This window comes from Crinia signifera, chromosome 6, assembly GCF_055691185.1.
Source record: "Crinia signifera chromosome 6, ASM5569118v1, whole genome shotgun sequence".
Lineage (NCBI taxonomy): Eukaryota > Metazoa > Chordata > Amphibia > Anura > Myobatrachidae > Crinia > Crinia signifera.
In genome coordinates this window covers 39,182,638-39,200,156 of record NC_139222.1, presented here as the reverse complement: position 1 = coordinate 39,200,156, position 17,519 = coordinate 39,182,638, and the positions used below count along the sequence as shown (strand labels likewise).

General features: G+C 47.8%; 1 long non-coding RNA gene across 1 annotated transcript in view; it reads left to right on the top strand.

Annotated features, from left to right (window-relative positions):
* The first annotated feature begins 2,290 nt into the window (after positions 1-2,290).
* The window catches only part of LOC146006925 (uncharacterized), a 48,219-nt gene continuing 32,990 nt past the window's right edge, over positions 2,291-17,519 (top strand). The window contains exon 1 of the long non-coding RNA XR_014444128.1: positions 2,291-3,411. This is a non-coding gene — a long non-coding RNA (uncharacterized LOC146006925). The remainder of the gene's footprint in view (positions 3,412-17,519) is intronic.

Below are 17,519 nucleotides of genomic sequence, written 5' to 3'. Positions count from 1 at the left end.
TAAATGATTTATATCCAAATGTAGATGAGCCCCAAAGCAGTTAGTAAGAGCTACTATACCTGGTAAAGTGCTGGGAAATGGTGCTGATGATTCAATGTAAATGTATTTGTCTCTCATTCCTTTTTTCCCAAAAAATGTAACAGTGTAATGTGGGCTATGTGAAATGAGGGAGATTGCTAGACTGATGAGGGAGAGAGGGAGATTGCTGCTATTTTAGGGAGTCTCCTGCAGAATGCAGGAGGGTAGCTAACTATGATGTAAGTGTAATGTGGGCAAGGTGACATGAGGGAGATTGCTAGACTGATGAGGGAGAGAGGGAGATTAATGCTATTTCAGGGAGTCTCCTGCAGAATGCAGGAGGGGAGGCAACTATGATGTAACAGTGTAATGTGGGCTAGGTGACATGAGGGAGATTGCTAGACTGATGAGGGAGAGAGGGAGATTGCTGCTATTTCAGGGAGTCTCCTGCAGAATGCAGGAGGGGAGGCAACTATGATGTAACAGTGTAATGTGGGCTAGGTGACATGAGGGAGATTGCTAGACTGATGAGGGATAGAGGGAGATTGATGCTATTTCAGGGAGTCTCCTGCAGAATGCAGGAGGGGAGGTAACTATGATGTAACAGTGTAATGTGGGCTAGGTGACATGAGGGAGATTGCTAGACTGATGAGGGAGAGAGGGAGATTGCTGCTATTTCAGGGAGTCTCCTGCAGAATGCAGGAGGGGAGGTAACTATGGGGGAGCCACCGGGGACTGCTCACACATTACCAGGCACATTGCAAATGGAAGCTCTTAACGCAAGAGCTGTCCTTTGTGATAATAATCACATATGTTAGTACATATGTGATTATTATCTATGCCATACATGTCCAAACTATGGCCTTCCAGCTGCTGTGAAACTACAAGTCCCAACATGCCTTGCCACAGTTTTCCTATTAGAGAATGTTAGATCTATGGCAAGGCATGCTGGGATGTGTAGTTTCACAACAGCTGGAGGGCCATCGTTTGGACAGGCCTGATCTATGCGATAGACGGAGATGTGTTTGCCGGAGAGGGGCTGCGGATGTTACTGCATAAGACAGACATATGCGAAATATCTAAAAATAGATAAAAAAAACAATCATCCAATTGCTGTTCTGTATCAAATGGTTAAAATTCACAAGTGATAGCGACCTAAACATATGTAGCCCATATGTAACTTGTTTGGGCCCCTAGCATCACAGTTGCAAAAATGTTTTATTATTATATTAAATATATTAAAGAGTAGAATGTGCAGCTAGTGCCAGCACCACACATGTTTACAACACACGGTAGTGCCCCCAGTTCATATTATGCTGTATCTAGGGGCCTGGCTGCGTATATTCGCAGCCCAGCTAACAGGCCAGCGCCGCCCTGCCGAGGGTCTGCCCATGCGTATATTTGCGCATGCACATGTGCAGACCCCCCACTATAGGGAAAGGGACCGAATCCAAACCAGAAAGAATGGGTATGAATTGGGCCCCTGTGTGTAGGGGCCGCCTCATGTGAATGGGCCTGTGGGCAACCCTCCTGGCCGTCCTTTTGTCAATGTGTCACTGGCAGTCCTACTGGATGTGGATTATAGGGTCGAGAGGTGCAAAGTTGACATGTGAAACTGGTCGACATGCCCTATGCTGACATTGCCAAACGGTTACCGCAAGCAATAGGTCGACATCGGAATGATCAGCACATGAAAAGGTCAACATGAGTTTTGACAGTTTTTAATGTCAATGTCGACATTGGGCCCACAATTAGTGTAACACGTACCCTCTTATGTTTTGGCCGCAGTGGCGTAAATTGCGCAAGGCAGCCCCCGCCACTGCTTGGGGGAGCGGGGGCTGCGTGGGCGCTGGCTCCCGCCCGGCGCATTGTGTGAGGCGAGCTGCTGGTTTGTGTCAGTCAGACTGACATTATGTGCTGCTGGTGACCGTGCGTCGCCTGCCGCTCCTGCACAGGAGAGTCGGCCGCGGCACGGGCGCAGCCATGACAGTCTGACAGACTCAGTGTCAGACTGTCACATTAGCCTTGATGGGCGTGCGGCTGTCCAATGGGAGGGTAGGCGGGCGTGCCGCTGTCGAATGAGAGGGCGGGTGGGCAGGCGGGGGTGTGACCTGGCACGGAGTGACAGGGTAAGGCAGTAGCAGTGACTGCTGGTTACTCTGTCTCTGCCTCAGTAGTATCACCTATGCGTGTGACAGTGGCGTAACTACTAAGGCAGATCCCGCTGCTGCCTGGAAAAGCAAGCAGCAGCGGGGTCTGTGTGGGCGCCGGCACCCGCCCCGTGCACAGACATGCTGACGCTGCTCAGCGGCTTCCATACCCATGCCTGCGTGCTCCGTCTGTCTGCCTCTCCTCCCCATCTTATTAATTCAGCGGCAGCCTGTTGTTTAATAGCCAGCTGCTAGTGAGGACCAACCAGCGCCCCAGCGCTTTTTCCTGGCAGTCCCTTCCACCCCTGCCTCTATGCTGAGCTCAGCTCCGGCTCTCCTCCACTGCTAATAAGCCCAGCATGGGCCTTGGAATAGGGAGGAGTCAGCACTAGCGAGGATGCACGATGCAGTGATTGTGCAGGGAAGCACTCTCCCTGCTTTACAGCCGGCTGCTGCTCTACATTTCAGTGCCTGACAGGCAGCAGCACCCAGCAACCTCGAGCACAGTAGTTGTTAGTGCAGTGGCCGTGGCGCAGGCAGCCTGATGGACAATTAAAAAAAAAAAAAAATTAATTAAGACACCTGCTGCGGCCGGGATTTAAGCCCCTCCCCCTGATATTTTGCCCCGCCCCTTTACCGAAGACCCGCGAATCGCGGGTACTGAAGTTTTCCAGTGGAAGAGAAGAGTGACTCAAAGATAATTTTTAAAGCATGGCAGACTACTCTGCTCTGCCTAATAATAGAGGGGCTTCTGTACATGTATATAAAGTTTCCATTGTTCCATTTCTGTGACTCCCCTAGTTCTGGCCCTATCTTTTTAGCTTTTACACAGCCTTGCATTGTTGCTAAAATGACCCTTTTTACCAGATATGCTTCCCTCAGCTCTGGTTACTCCTGTTAAATCCCCCTGTTAAACTGGCTTCTGGTCCAGTATCCTAATTACCCAGCATGGAGTCCTCTGCAGTCGCACAGCAGTTTAGTAACTCTGTGTGGAGTTTATACTTACTCGTGCATATTTCTGGATGTGTGAGCTATAGCTTATTTGATGGGCCCTATTAATAATAGACTTTCTAGAGACAGATGCAGCATCACCATCGCAGCATCTTTATCATTAAGGCCTCAACCTGACACTGGATTACTGTCATCATCTGCACAGAGGAGAGTCTGCGGGAGAACATGGAAGTCTCCCCCAGGGTGTCCGACCTACCCCAGCCTGCAGCTCCCACGACTGTTCCTCTCTAAGGTAGACATTTACACTTATTTTTTATTTATATTTTGTATCTGATATAACATGAACAGTCTTTATAAAGGGACAGCTGCGTCCTGAAACATCGACTTGTTATGCACATGCTTTCTTAATACAATTGAAACAACTTTCAATTGTATTAAGGGGGGGGGGGCGCCAGAAATTATTTTGGCTGGGGGGAGCAAAATTTATAGTTACGCCACTGGTTTTGGGCAAGGCGCCTCGCTGCGCTCAGGAAACTTTACCGTTCCCATTGGCAGTCCAGTGGATCCAAAGAAAGAAAACAATTGTGAAAAATTCATGTCGACCTTTTAAATGCATCGAATATTGCCAATTCTAACCTATTGCCTGTGTAGACTTTTCATGGCCGACCTATTGACTGTCAACTTATCATCCGGATGCCGCCATACTATATACTATACTGAACTGTTCTACCCTGACACCTCTGCCTCCGTTCTCTGCTTTATATTCAAGGGGAGAAAACTTATTTGATGGAGGATTCATCTCTCCTTCGTCCGCCTGCGAGGGGATGTGTTCTTGTACATGACCCCTCGCATGTTAGAGATGGGATGCGGGTTGCGGGTGTTCGGCGGAGCGGCGGTGCAGCGCTGACCTGTTCCCTAGGCTGCGAGTGTTCACAGAATAGCAAACAAGTCTGAATCAGGCCCTTTGTTTCAGCAAAGTTAAATAAAGCAGTAACATGCATTTCCGTCAAACCCAGCGTGAGCATCTATATAAGCGTTGCCTACCCTCCCGGAATGGCCACGAGGGTCCCGGAAATCGGGTCCCCCTCCCGCCCCCAACGGAAAGGGGGACAACCCTCCCACATTGCCCTCCATCTCCATCAAGCTGCCCCTCGTCAGGGGGGTCCGTGGGTCAAATGACGCAATCGCAGTGCAATGCATAAAATACCGCATTGTACGGCGGGGGCGTGGCTAAAATGACACGATCACTCTAGCCACGCCCTCACCACACATCAAGCCAGCCGTGGCTCCGTCCCAACACCACCCCTTTTTGCTCCCGGCAATGGCCCCGCCCCCCTGCCTTACTGAGCTGGCTACCCTCTCCTGGAGAGGGCAGCCAGAAAGTTGGCAACCTTGATCTATATGTGATGTATTGCACTACTGGGAGCAGTGCCGTAACTAGATACATGTGGGCCCTATAGCAAAAGTTTGTAAGGGCCCCTATTTATCACCTAAGGCTGAAAAATGTATACAACACATGATACTTTGACAGGCAAAGTGGGCCCCTCTCAGCTCTGGGCCCCATAGCAACTGCACCCCCTGCACCTATGGTAGTTACGCCCTTGACTGGGAGCCTTACTTATCTGGACGATACTGAAAGACTGTTCTACTGCTGGAGTTTGGACCCTAATTTTACAGGAGGATTATTCCTATCCTGAAATTACTGCAAAGCTGCCGTTATACCAGCAGGAAAAGTGTCTGATTGGCTGAAAGTTGGCTAAGTGTCTGATTGGCTGGAAGTTGGATAAGTGTCTGATTGGCTGCAAGTTGGGTAAGCCTATTTCTCTATGTGACATGTTTTAAGTATACAGTGCAAAATACAGTAGTAAAAACAAATGTACAATGAAGGATATAATTTACTTTTAGTCTATGGTTAATTTTTTCTGCCCTATTATTATCTACTCACAAATGTAATTTTCTTTAACAAAAGACAGAAGTTTTAAGGTACAGTCTATACCACACACTCCCAATCTGTCATCTTAATGTCTCTTAATTAGTTCAATTTATCCCTATCCTGTAATGAGGAAAATGAGGGGCGTATGGCATACTCCTGGAATGATGTGAAACATCATTACGGCTTCATTTGGAGGCTGCTAATTACATTGGTTAGACAGCTTCATTTGTACACATTAAACATAAATACAGTGAGAGGAGCAGAGAATGTTCGGCAGCTTATCCTGGCTATGGTTACATAGATGATTTGAGGCAGCTGTACATTTTATGGAGGTTTGGGTGGGATTATACCCTGACATACACTACAGTATATTGCAAACATATTTGGTCACACTTGTTAATTATGGAAGTTTTGTGTTTCCATCAGACCCGTGGCCACAGGAATATAACCTTCAAGTAACCAGCCATGCTGTCTCCATTTTCTAAAATTTGTGATACAAAATGGATCGTTCTGAAGAGCTCAGTGACTTCTAACTTGGGGCTGTGTTAGGATGCCACCTTTGTGTGGTGCTGTGATAGGATGCCACCTTTGTGTGGTGCTGTGATAGGATGCCACCTTTGTGTGGTGCTGTGATAGGATGCTACCTTTGTGTGGCGCTGTGATAGGAAGCCACATGTGTGTGGTACTGTGATAGGATGCCACCTTTGTGTGGTGCTGTGATAGGATGCCACCTTTGTGTGGTGCTGTGATAGGATGCCACCTTTGTGTGGTGCTGTGATAGGATGCTACCTTTGTGTGGCGCTGTGATAGGATGCCACCTCTGTGGGGTACTGTGATAGGATGCCACCTTTGTGTGGTACTGTGATAGGATGCCACCTTTGTGTGGTGCTGTGATAGGATGCCACCTGTGTGTGGTGCTGTGATAGGATGCCACCTTTGTGTGGTGCTGTGATAGGATGCCACATGTGTGTGGTGCTGTGATAGGATGCCACCTTTGTGTGGTACTGTGATAGGATGCCACCTTTGTGTGGTACTGTGATAGGATGCCACCTGTGTGTGGTGCTGTGATAGGATGCCACCTTTGTGTGGTGCTGTGATAGGATGCCACCTTTGTGTGGTGCTGTGATAGGATGCCACCTGTGTGTGGTGCTGTGATAGGATGCCACATGTGTGTGGTGCTGTGATAGGATGCCACATGTGTGTGGTGCTGTGATAGGATGACACATGTGTGTGGTGCTGTGATAGGATGACACATGTGTGTGGTACTGTGATAGGATGCCACATGTGTGTGGTACTGTGATAGGATGACACATGTGTGTGGTACTGTGATAGGATGACACATGTGTGTGGTGCTGTGATAGGATGCCACCTTTGTGTGGTGCTGTGATAGGATGCCATCTGTGTGTGGTGCTGTGATAGGATGCCACATGTGTGTGGTGCTGTGATAGGATGCCACATGTGTGTGGTACTGTGATAGGATGCCACCTTTGTGTGGTGCTGTGATAGGATGCCACATGTGTGTGGTGCTGTGATAGGATGCCACCTTTGTGTGGTGCTGTAATAGGATGCCACATGTGTGTGGTACTGTGATAGGATGCCACCTTTGTGTGGTGCTGTGATAGGATGCCACCTTTGTGTGGTGCTGTGATAGGATGCCACCTTTGTGTGGTGCTGTGATAGGATGCCACCTTTGTGTGGTGCTGTGATAGGATGCTACCTTTGTGTGGTGCTGTGATAGGATGCCACCTGTGTGTGGTGCTGTGATAGGATGCCACCTTTGTGTGGTGCTGTGATAGGATGCCACCTTTGTGTGGTGCTGTGATAGGATGCCACATGTGTGTGGTGCTGTGATAGGATGCCACATGTGTGTGGTACTGTGATAGGATGACACATGTGTGTGGTACTGTGATAGGATGACACATGTGTGTGGTGCTGTGATAGGATGCCACCTTTGTGTGGTGCTGTGATAGGATGCCATCTGTGTGTGGTGCTGTGATAGGATGCCACATGTGTGTGGTGCTGTGATAGGATGCCACATGTGTGTGGTACTGTGATAGGATGCCACCTTTGTGTGGTGCTGTGATAGGATGCCACATGTGTGTGGTGCTGTGATAGGATGCCACCTTTGTGTGGTGCTGTGATAGGATGCCACATGTGTGTGGTACTGTGATAGGATGCCACCTTTGTGTGGTGCTGTGATAGGATGCCACCTTTGTGTGGTGCTGTGATAGGATGCCACCTTTGTGTGGTGCTGTGATAGGATGCCACCTTTGTGTGGTGCTGTGATAGGATGCTACCTTTGTGTGGTGCTGTGATAGGATGCCACCTGTGTGTGGTGCTGTGATAGGATGCCACCTTTGTGTGGTGCTGTGATAGGATGCCACCTTTGTGTGGTGCTGTGATAGGATGCCACATGTGTGTGGTGCTGTGATAGGATGCCACCTTTGTGTGGTGCTGTGATAGGATGCCACCTTTGTGTGGTGCTGTGATAGGATGCCACCTTTGTGTGGTGCTGTGATAGGATGCCACATGTGTTTGGTACTGTGATAGGATGCCACCTTTGTGTGGTGCTGTGATAGGATGCCACATGTGTTTGGTACTGTGATAGGATGCCACCTTTGTGTGGTGCTGTGATAGGATGCCACATGTGTGTGGTACTGTGATAGGATGCCACCTTTGTGTGGTGCTGTGATAGGATGCCACATGTGTGTGGTGCTGTGATAGGATGCCACCTTTGTGTGGTGCTGTAATAGGATGCCACATGTGTGTGGTACTGTGATAGGATGCCACCTTTGTGTGGTGCTGTGATAGGATGCCACCTTTGTGTGGTGCTGTGATAGGATGCCACCTTTGTGTGGTGCTGTGATAGGATGCCACCTTTGTGTGGTGCTGTGATAGGATGCTACCTTTGTGTGGTGCTGTGATAGGATGCCACCTGTGTGTGGTGCTGTGATAGGATGCCACCTTTGTGTGGTGCTGTGATAGGATGCCACCTTTGTGTGGTGCTGTGATAGGATGCCACATGTGTGTGGTGCTGTGATAGGATGCCACCTTTGTGTGGTGCTGTGATAGGATGCCACCTTTGTGTGGTGCTGTGATAGGATGCCACCTTTGTGTGGTGCTGTGATAGGATGCCACATGTGTTTGGTACTGTGATAGGATGCCACCTTTGTGTGGTGCTGTGATAGGATGCCACATGTGTTTGGTACTGTGATAGGATGCCACCTTTGTGTGGTGCTGTGATAGGATGCCACATGTGTGTGGTACTGTGATAGGATGCCACCTTTGTGTGGTGCTGTGATAGGATGCCACCTTTGCAATAAGACAGTTTGTCATATTACATCCTTGATAAAGCTGTCCTTGTACAGTGAAACGCGTTGGTGTTTTCCCAGGACCTGACTGAGACCTGCCATTTCTCTTCCTGCCCAATTATCTGGACTTGCACTTTAATCCCTTCCTTTGGGACAACTCTCACCCCAAGCACAGCCGCACTTTAGAGAGGACCCCCATACCAATGAAGTCCTGACGGACCGGGACACCTCCAGAAAACGTATGGAGATTGCAGATTGGAGGACCCTTTCCTAACAAGCACAGCCGCACTGTAGGGAGGATCCCCACAAGCCAATACAGTCCTTCCTAAAGGACCGGGACACCTCCAGCAGCACATAAGGATTATACCAATTGGACTCCTACTTTATCTCTCTCCAATTGTGCTGGGACTTTTGAGTGACCAGAGCAGGTTATACAATTTATTATTCTTGGCAGGTCCATATTTCATACTGTTTTTAATCATAAATTACCACACTGTATTTTTATTGCTGTTTTTTATTACATTTCACTATTAATAAATATGTATTGTACAATATATTGTTTGAATCATTAAAAGAGCGCTGCCCCCCCCCCCCCCCCCCCTCTCTTTTGTGATATTACATACCTGCTGGATATACCACAGTCACATAAATGATATTATTGAAAATAAAAAAGTGTTTTGGAAAAACAGCAACTCAGCTGTAAGACCACATACAATCACAGAGCAGCGTCAACGACTGCTAAGGTGCATGGTATCACCAACGCTCTGCTGATTCCATAGCTGAAGAGTGCCAAAATTCCACTGGCATTAATGTAAGCACACAAACTGTGTGGCTGGAGCTTAGTGTCATGGGTTTCCATGGCTGAGAAGCTGCATGCAAGCCTCACATAACCAAGTCCAATGCCAAGTGTCGGACGGAGTGGTGTAAAGCACCATCACTGGACTGTGGAGCAGTGGAAACATGTTCTGTGGTGTGACGAATCACGCTTCTCTATTTGGTAGATACACATTAAGCGTAATGGTATGGGGCTGATTCTTAAGGCTAGGCCCCTTATCTCCAGTAAAGGGAAATCTGATGCCTCAGCATACCAGGCACACTCCCAACTGCCCCCCCCCCCCCCGCCGCGGGACACTGCCGGCGGGAGGGACGTGGGAATGTCCCAAAATATCGGGACGTTCCCGCGATAAGCTGGACAGTTGGGAGGTATGGGGCAGTAATAGCAGGAATATGTGACAGGAGATTCATCTTAGCATTTCCCAGCACCCTCTGTCCTAGCAATATGTTTTATTAATTCATGTTGTACAGAGAGTGGTGGACATGCTCTAAGACCACGCGCTCCCACGTTAGTCTATGCACCATTTGCAGGAGGCCTCACCCCCTTTTCTGATGAAAGCCCCTCATTCTCCTCACAATGGGCAGGATGCTCTAACATCACCGGCTACCGCAGACATAATTATCGCATATGCACTAATATATGCAATAATTATGTCAAAGGACAGCTCTTGCGTTAAAAACTGGCCTTTGCGGTGAGATGCGATGTGCAGCGGGTGCCGACGGCTCTCCCCTCCCTCCATTACCCGGCTTATGTGCTCCTGCTGCAGACGGGCTCTCCTCCTCCTCCCTGCACCCGGCAGAGGATTTACAGTGCTGGGCGGAGGAGGTCACAGTTCCAGGACACAGGTGGGGGGGGGGGGATGTCGGCATGGGTCAGTGCAGGGCGGTGTGGGTCACGTAAATAAGACCATGCATATTTCGATTAGAGAATCCCGCCCATGGTGAGGTACTGTATGCTGCAGCGTACTGTGTTTATTTACATACAGAGCACCTTACAGAATACAACAGTAGTCATGAGTGTCAGTAACCAACATGCATCTTCCAGCAACATTTAAATAGGTAAGAAAATTGCCAAGCAAACATTGTTATTCAATACAATGACCTGTAATGTTTACATTATAGTATATAGGAAATATGGGGCGAGATTTAATGCCGTCTGAGTTCAGCGGCAGTGCAAGATGTCCGCCGGACTCTGACGTTTTATAAAGGGGAATTAACTTACAAGGGATGGTTTTGCCTTGTAAGCTAATTCCACTTTAAAAAAAACAACCGACATTTCGCACTGCCGCTGAACTCAGGCATCTCACCCACAATCTTTTTTTACACAACATTTTTTATTTGAATTTATATAACAAATGTGAGCGACGCTGGCATTTTTTTTCACAGAGATGTTGGCACACAAAGGGTTACATTATTATTATTATTATTATTATTTTTAAACAGCAAATTCAAATTAAAAATGTTTCACTTAACACCGCAAACGAATATTTATTGTTTAAAAAAAAATTCCGAAAAATTCTGAATCCTTTGGTTTAAAATAAATCATGTAAATGAAACCGGTTCAGGAATAAAGTCATTGAGTGAATTTCTGGAGATTTTATTACCGCTGGAGTAGGCCATATTGTGCAGGTGGACACATTTACAGATAAGGTTATTGTGCTGGAGCAGATGTTGCATATCCTCAAATGGTTACATTGTCCAGAACACTTTAATGACTTCGAAATCGCTCGCTCCAGGGAAACATATTAACCACCCATGCGTTTAACTGCACATTCATTAAGGGAAGACTCGGTTATGATTGAAATTAGTAGCAGAGATAGCTGATGAAGATGAATTGTTCAGTTATCAGAACATCTCCATTGAAGAGGATGCGGTCACACATTCCCAGAACACTGTGCTCTGAACACAAGTCCCGAGGTCTGATAACCTGAGGCCTACAGAGGTGCAGCTCCGTCTGCCATCAGTCATAGAAATGACACAATTCCCTGTGTACGGATGGTTTTATTGCCATTGATCTTGTTCAATCTGTTGCTGCCATGCTATATACATCTGTTATCGTATAGCATCTGTAGTCAAACAATGGGATGTACTTATAGATGGTGGGGATTGGGCTGAGGTGTGACCTCAAAGCAAACAATCAGACAATTCCACCTTTGTACTCACCGCTTGTAAATAGTTAACCCCTTGTAAGCTGATTGCTTACTATAGGTCAAAGTGGGAGAAGTGATAAACAACCAGCCAATCGGCTCCCACCTGTCATTTTTCAAACCCAGCTTGTAACATGACAGCTAGGAGCTGATTGGCTGATTGTTTATCACTCCATTTTATCACTTTTTGAAGCTTAATGCATCTGGCCCTGTAGATGCAACGGTAACAGGGTAAAAATGGGATTTCATTTGAGTCTGACATTATATCAGCATTAAAAGCAGATGTATCAGACCTTTTTGAGATGGAGACATCTCCCAAAGCAACTAATAAGCTCATATATCTTATTTTATAGAGTTGACTTGATAAGTAGAAGCTTATTGGTTGCTATGGGCAACTTCACTTGTCCTCCTTAGCCAGTGGTGCAAGTAAAATTTTTTTCTTGGTGGTACTGATAGCCTCCACAAAAAATGGCGTGACCATGTGTCATGAGGGGGCGTGGTCACACAAAGCTAGAGGAGTGACTAAATGCCAATAGTGGCATCAGGAGACAGAATGAGAAACAGGGAATGACGGGTGGGTTGGTTCTTGCTTGGGGGAGAGCTGGGCAGCTTGTGCTTACAATTGTGGATTTTTGGCGGGGCACAAGCTTCTCAGCTCAACAGACCGCCTTCCTACTACACCTCAGACCTGGGAATTTCCCGTGTCTGTTCCTTTCACACTGCTTTCCATGGTCTGCCTTCCAACAAGTGTATGGAATTTGATTGGGTGTTGGGGAAATTTGTACAAATTGCTGTAATTGGCTGTTTAAAAACCAGCTTTTATTGGCTGGCTGTCACATATCTCATGATTACATCCACCAATGAGCTTGTTTTTTGGCATCATGTGTGAAAAACCCGGGTGTAGCCTGTTCACACTGCCATACACCAGTGTATTACCCAGGAAAAACCCTGCAAAAAACCTGTGTGTAATTCCCAGGGCATAACACCCGGGAATTTCACAAAGACCCTTTTACACTGAGACAGGACACGGGAAATTACTGCTTGCTCTGGCAAAAACCCAGGTTTTTGCGGCAGTGAGAACGGGGTATAAATCAGCAGTAGCCGGTAGCTGCATACAACACCAATCATAACGCTGCGTGGGCGGGCTGTGGATGCATTATATTTAGACTTAAAATAAAAATAGAATTGACTGTGGGTCAAGGGGTAAGTGGTACTGCGTACCTGCAGCATATTTCTTACAGGTACTCCGTACCACGCCGTACCCCTTACTTGCAACACTGTCCTTAGCAGATGTGATAGATCTCTCACGATATTGCAATCCCCCGCAGTGTAGTACTGTACAGGGCCGGACTGGGACCAGAATTCGGCCCTGGCATTTTGAGCACACAGGCCACCTGCAGAAGGAGTGACCCTTGTGCAGCGAAGCCGCGCAGAAAAAATGGGGCGTGGCCTCATGGAAAGGGAGGCGTGGCATCACAAAAAGGAGGCATTACACATTATGGAACACACCGTTATACCCATTACACATTGCCAAACACTGTATTGCCCATTACATATTATGACACGCACCGTAATGCTAATAACACAGTATGGCACACACCGTTATGTCCATTACAAACTATGACACTATGGGCGGTATTCAATGTGAATACCTGAGAGGTGCAGCGAATCCTTTTTAGGATTCGCTGCACATTCGCCAAGTTCCGGAGCCAGCGGGCTCCGGTATTCAACGTGTCAGGGGCTCGCTGCCCCTGACAGGCGAATATGAGCTCCTGCAGCGAATGCCGCAGGGAGCCTGAGGAGGGTGCCAGGCAGAGAGATGGAAGTCTCTCTGCCTGCCCCTGAACGTTTGTGGGGGCAGGTGGGCTCCCCGGGGTGCCAGCAGGGGAGCGTATATTCACTACACACGATCGTAACGATCGGGTGCAGTGAATATATGAATATGTAATGAGCGGCTCGGCTCCGGCGCCCCCTGCTGGCTGCTGTGTAAAAAAAAAATATATTTTTTTTAATTAAATATATATTCATGTGCTTACAGCACATGAATAAAAGTAGCATGCCCCTCCTCAGAATAAAATTCCTGATTTTTTGACACCAAATGTAAAAAACAAAACACTTTATTTTAAAAGTTCACATTCCTCTTCTCCATAAAAAGATAGCGATTCCTACTCGGTGAATCATGGCGAAAAAAAACCTTCAAATGTATTCGCCATGTGGTCATTGAATAGGGTGATTCACCGTTTTTGTCAAAAATTCACCAAACAGCACAAATTCGCCTTAAAAACATGTCGAATCAGGCTCATTGAATACCGCCCAATGGGTGACATTCTATGGGATGAGAGTTGTGTTTTTTGGCTAAATTTTAGCAAAAACCGGCCGAAATCCAGTTTTCGCATATTTAATGAGATGCGAAAAACGGCAAAAATCGCAGATTTTGTCGCGAAATCGCACTTTTTCAAAGTACGATTTTAACTCGCGCCGGAACTCGCATCCAGATGTTTTCCCATTGAAAAGTATACAATGCGCATATTTAATGAGATGCAAATTTGGAAAATGTGTCTTAAACTTGCCAAAAAATCAGACCAGTTTCTGATATGCGAGTTGGCCAGAACCCTGCACAGATTATTGAGATCTGTGCATGGTTCTGTGGTAAAAAATGTGTTTGTTTGTTTTTTTCTTGAAAAAATTGCATGGGGTCCCCCTCCTGAGCATAACCAGCCCCGGGCTCATTGAGCCGGACCTGGTTCCAAAAATATGGCGGACAAAAAGCGTAGGGGACCCCCCTATTTCTGAAACCAGCCCCGGACTCTTGGACCGGTACTGGTTCCAAAAATACGGGGGGACAAAAATCTGGGGGTCCCCCGTATTTTGAAACCAGCACCGGGCTCCAACAGCCCGCAGTGTCATGCCACAGCCGGGGGCACTTTTTACATAAGGTCCCCCGGCCGTACCATGAGCACCGTGGCTGGTCAGCTTGGACGGGGTACCTGGAGGAGTGGGGACCCCCCAATAAAGGCCCCCCCCCAAGGCTTCACCCGTCCAGGGCTGAAGCCCGGGGCTGTCACCGGCGTCCCTGGCCAGTGGACGCCGGCCTGATGGTGTAAAATCTTTCAATCCTAACATTGCTTTATACAGGAGAACTACAAGTCCAGCAGACCTCCCCGCAGAAAACAGAAAACACACACACAGAAAAGTAAAACTTTATTACATACACATCCACACACTTCACTTTTACACAAATATACTTACCGATCCAGGATCCAGCGCTGGTCTCCCTTCTGCAGCAGAGCCGGCTACCCCCGCACTGACAGCGGGGACAACCGGCTGTCTCCGATGCAGCTAACAGCTTCTGTCGCATTGTCCCAGCGCGACACAGGCTGAGAGCATGATTGGGCGATGCGTCTCCGTGGAGACGCATAGCTCAGCCCTGATTGGCTGAGCTATGCGTCTCCATGGAGACGCATAAGCCGAAGACGCTCTCAGCCTCTGTTGCGCTGGGACAGTGCGACAGAAGCTGTTAGCTCCATCGGAGAAAGCCGGTGATAGTGCGGGCTGACCGGCTCTGCAGCAGAAGGAGACCAGTGCTGGATCCTGGATCGGTGAGTATGTGGTTGTAAAAGTGAGATGTGTGTGTGTGTGTATGTAATAAAGTTTTACTTTTCTGTGTGTGTGTTTTCTTTTAACATTCTTTTTACAGGTGGACTACAAGTCCCAGCAGGCCCATTAATGCCCCGCATGCTGGGACTTGTGGTTCTCCAAGTCCCAGCCTGCGGGGGATGTCTGCTGGGACTTGTAGTTCTCCTGTATAAAGCAATGTTAGGATTGAAAGATTTTACACCATCAGGCCGGCGTCCACTGGCCAGGGACGCCGGTGACAGCCCCGGGCTTCAGCCCCCACTCCTCCAGGTACCTCATCCAAGGCTGACCAGCCACGGGTGCTCATGGTACGGCGGGGGGACCTTATGTAAAAAGTGTCCCCCAGCTGTGGCATGACACTGCGGTTTCAAAATACGGGGGACCCCAGATTTTTTTTTCCCCCGTATGTTTGGAACCAGGACCGGTCCAAGAGTCTGGGGCTGGTTTCAGAAATACGGGGGACCCCTACACTTTTTGTCCCCCGTATTTTTGGAGCCAGGTCCAGCTCAATGAGCCCGGGGCTGGTTATGCTCAGGAGGGGGGACCCCACACAATTATTATTTTTTTTTAATACAAACCCAAAATCGCACATAAGCTCAAATTCACACATTTTCATGCCGAAAATTCCACCCATTATCGCACTCAATCGCACTTTTCTTGCCAGAACACGCACCTCATTAAATATGCGAATCCAAGGCAAAAATGCGATTTGAAAAAAAGTGCGATAATGGGCGAAAAACTGACGTGGGAAAAACTCTCATCCCATAGAATGTCACCCAATCTGTTATGCCATTACACATTATGACACATACAGGGGACTCCTGTCATGTATTGGTTTGTAGCTGTCACATATGAACTTGAACCCAGTTCAATCCACCCTGGAGTAAACTTATTAATGTTTTATGGATACCAAGGCTGCTGAACTGGCCTGACACCTTCCTTTCTCAGGACAGATGCACACTGCGTTACACCATACTTGCCTACTTTTTAAAACCAGTTTCAGGGAGATTATAGTTGGTAATAGAATTTTGCGCAGCGCCCCATTGAGGGGTGCGTCATGCTCCACCCAAAGGGCGTGTCTAGTTCCATATATGGAGAGATTGTGAACGTGGCCCCTAGAAGCGTGGGTGTGTACTGCTACATCTGAGAGGAATCTTGTAAAATGACTAAATATACAAATGTAGATGAGCCCCAAAGCAGTAAGTAAGAGCTACTATACTTGGTAATGTGCTGGGAAATGTTGCTGATGATTACATGTAAATGTATCTATCGCTCATTCCTTTTTCCCAAAAAATGTAACGGTGTAATGTGGGCTGGGTAAAATGAGGGAGATTGCTAGACTAATGAGGGAGAGAGGGAGATTTATGGTATTTCAGGGAGTCTCCTGCAGAATGCAGGAGGGAGGCAACTATGCGTTTCACAATGTTCAAATTCAAACACCCACTGTCACACACAGCATGCACACACGGTCAGTCACACACACTGTTACACATAGAAGTCACACACATACACGCACCCACTGTGACCAGCACAATGCTCTCACTGCGGGTCCCGATATCTCTCCCCATCCATTCCCCTTTCTGACCTGCAGCTGTTAACAGCCGGGCGGCTGTGGACTCTGAGTGCGGACTCCTCCATGGGTGTGGCTCCCAGTCACCAATGACTGTCAGCCGCAGGTCCGGGCCTCTCTCTGCAACAACAGGGGGGGGGGGGGGGGATGTTCCGCGGCCAGGACATAGTGCTGCTACAGTGTTGAAGTCGACCTGTCTAATGTCTAATGACCTGTCGACCTATACCCATGTTGACCTAGACCCATGTCGACCTAATGGTGTTGACCTTATGCTTGTCAACCATCATTGTGTAGACCTAATGATCCACACCCATTTTGTTATGGGTGAAGGCCCCATACACTACGCCGAGGGGGCGTTCCTGGGTGGACACCCGGTGTTTCAAGAGTGTTCCCACAAAAACACCTGCTCGCTTGTCACATGACATCAGCACCGCCCCCAATTCGTAGATGACTGTGCAGCTGAAAATTAAGTCCTGGGCTCTTTCGGCTGCTTGCAATGGAAAAATCTTCCAACGCTAAGATTTTTTGTCTGTGCGGGCACTTGTGAATGGATGTGTAAGCGTGCACATCTGCTTGCAGTGTAGGGAGCGGATTGGGTGGCGGGGGCGTGCGTTCGGGTGGGCCAGCATTAACTGCTCGCTAGGCTCCAAATATACACATTCTACTCATTTAACACACAATGTATTGCAATACGATCCCATTCACTGCTGATGGTATGACAAATCCTTATTGTAGAACTGAAATCTCCATATATGATCCGATGCGCACTGGACTGCACATCTGATCGGAATCACGCGATTTGTCTGCCCGATACATCGAAATCCTGTAGAAAAGTTGTCACATACTCACTTTCTCTCCTAGTACTGATTTTTAGGGTTACTTGCTGCCATTGCGGGGCACACACATGGCATGTGTGGTCTGCGTACGCTTCGCAGAAGGAGCTTCAATAGGTCCTATTGAAGCTCCTTA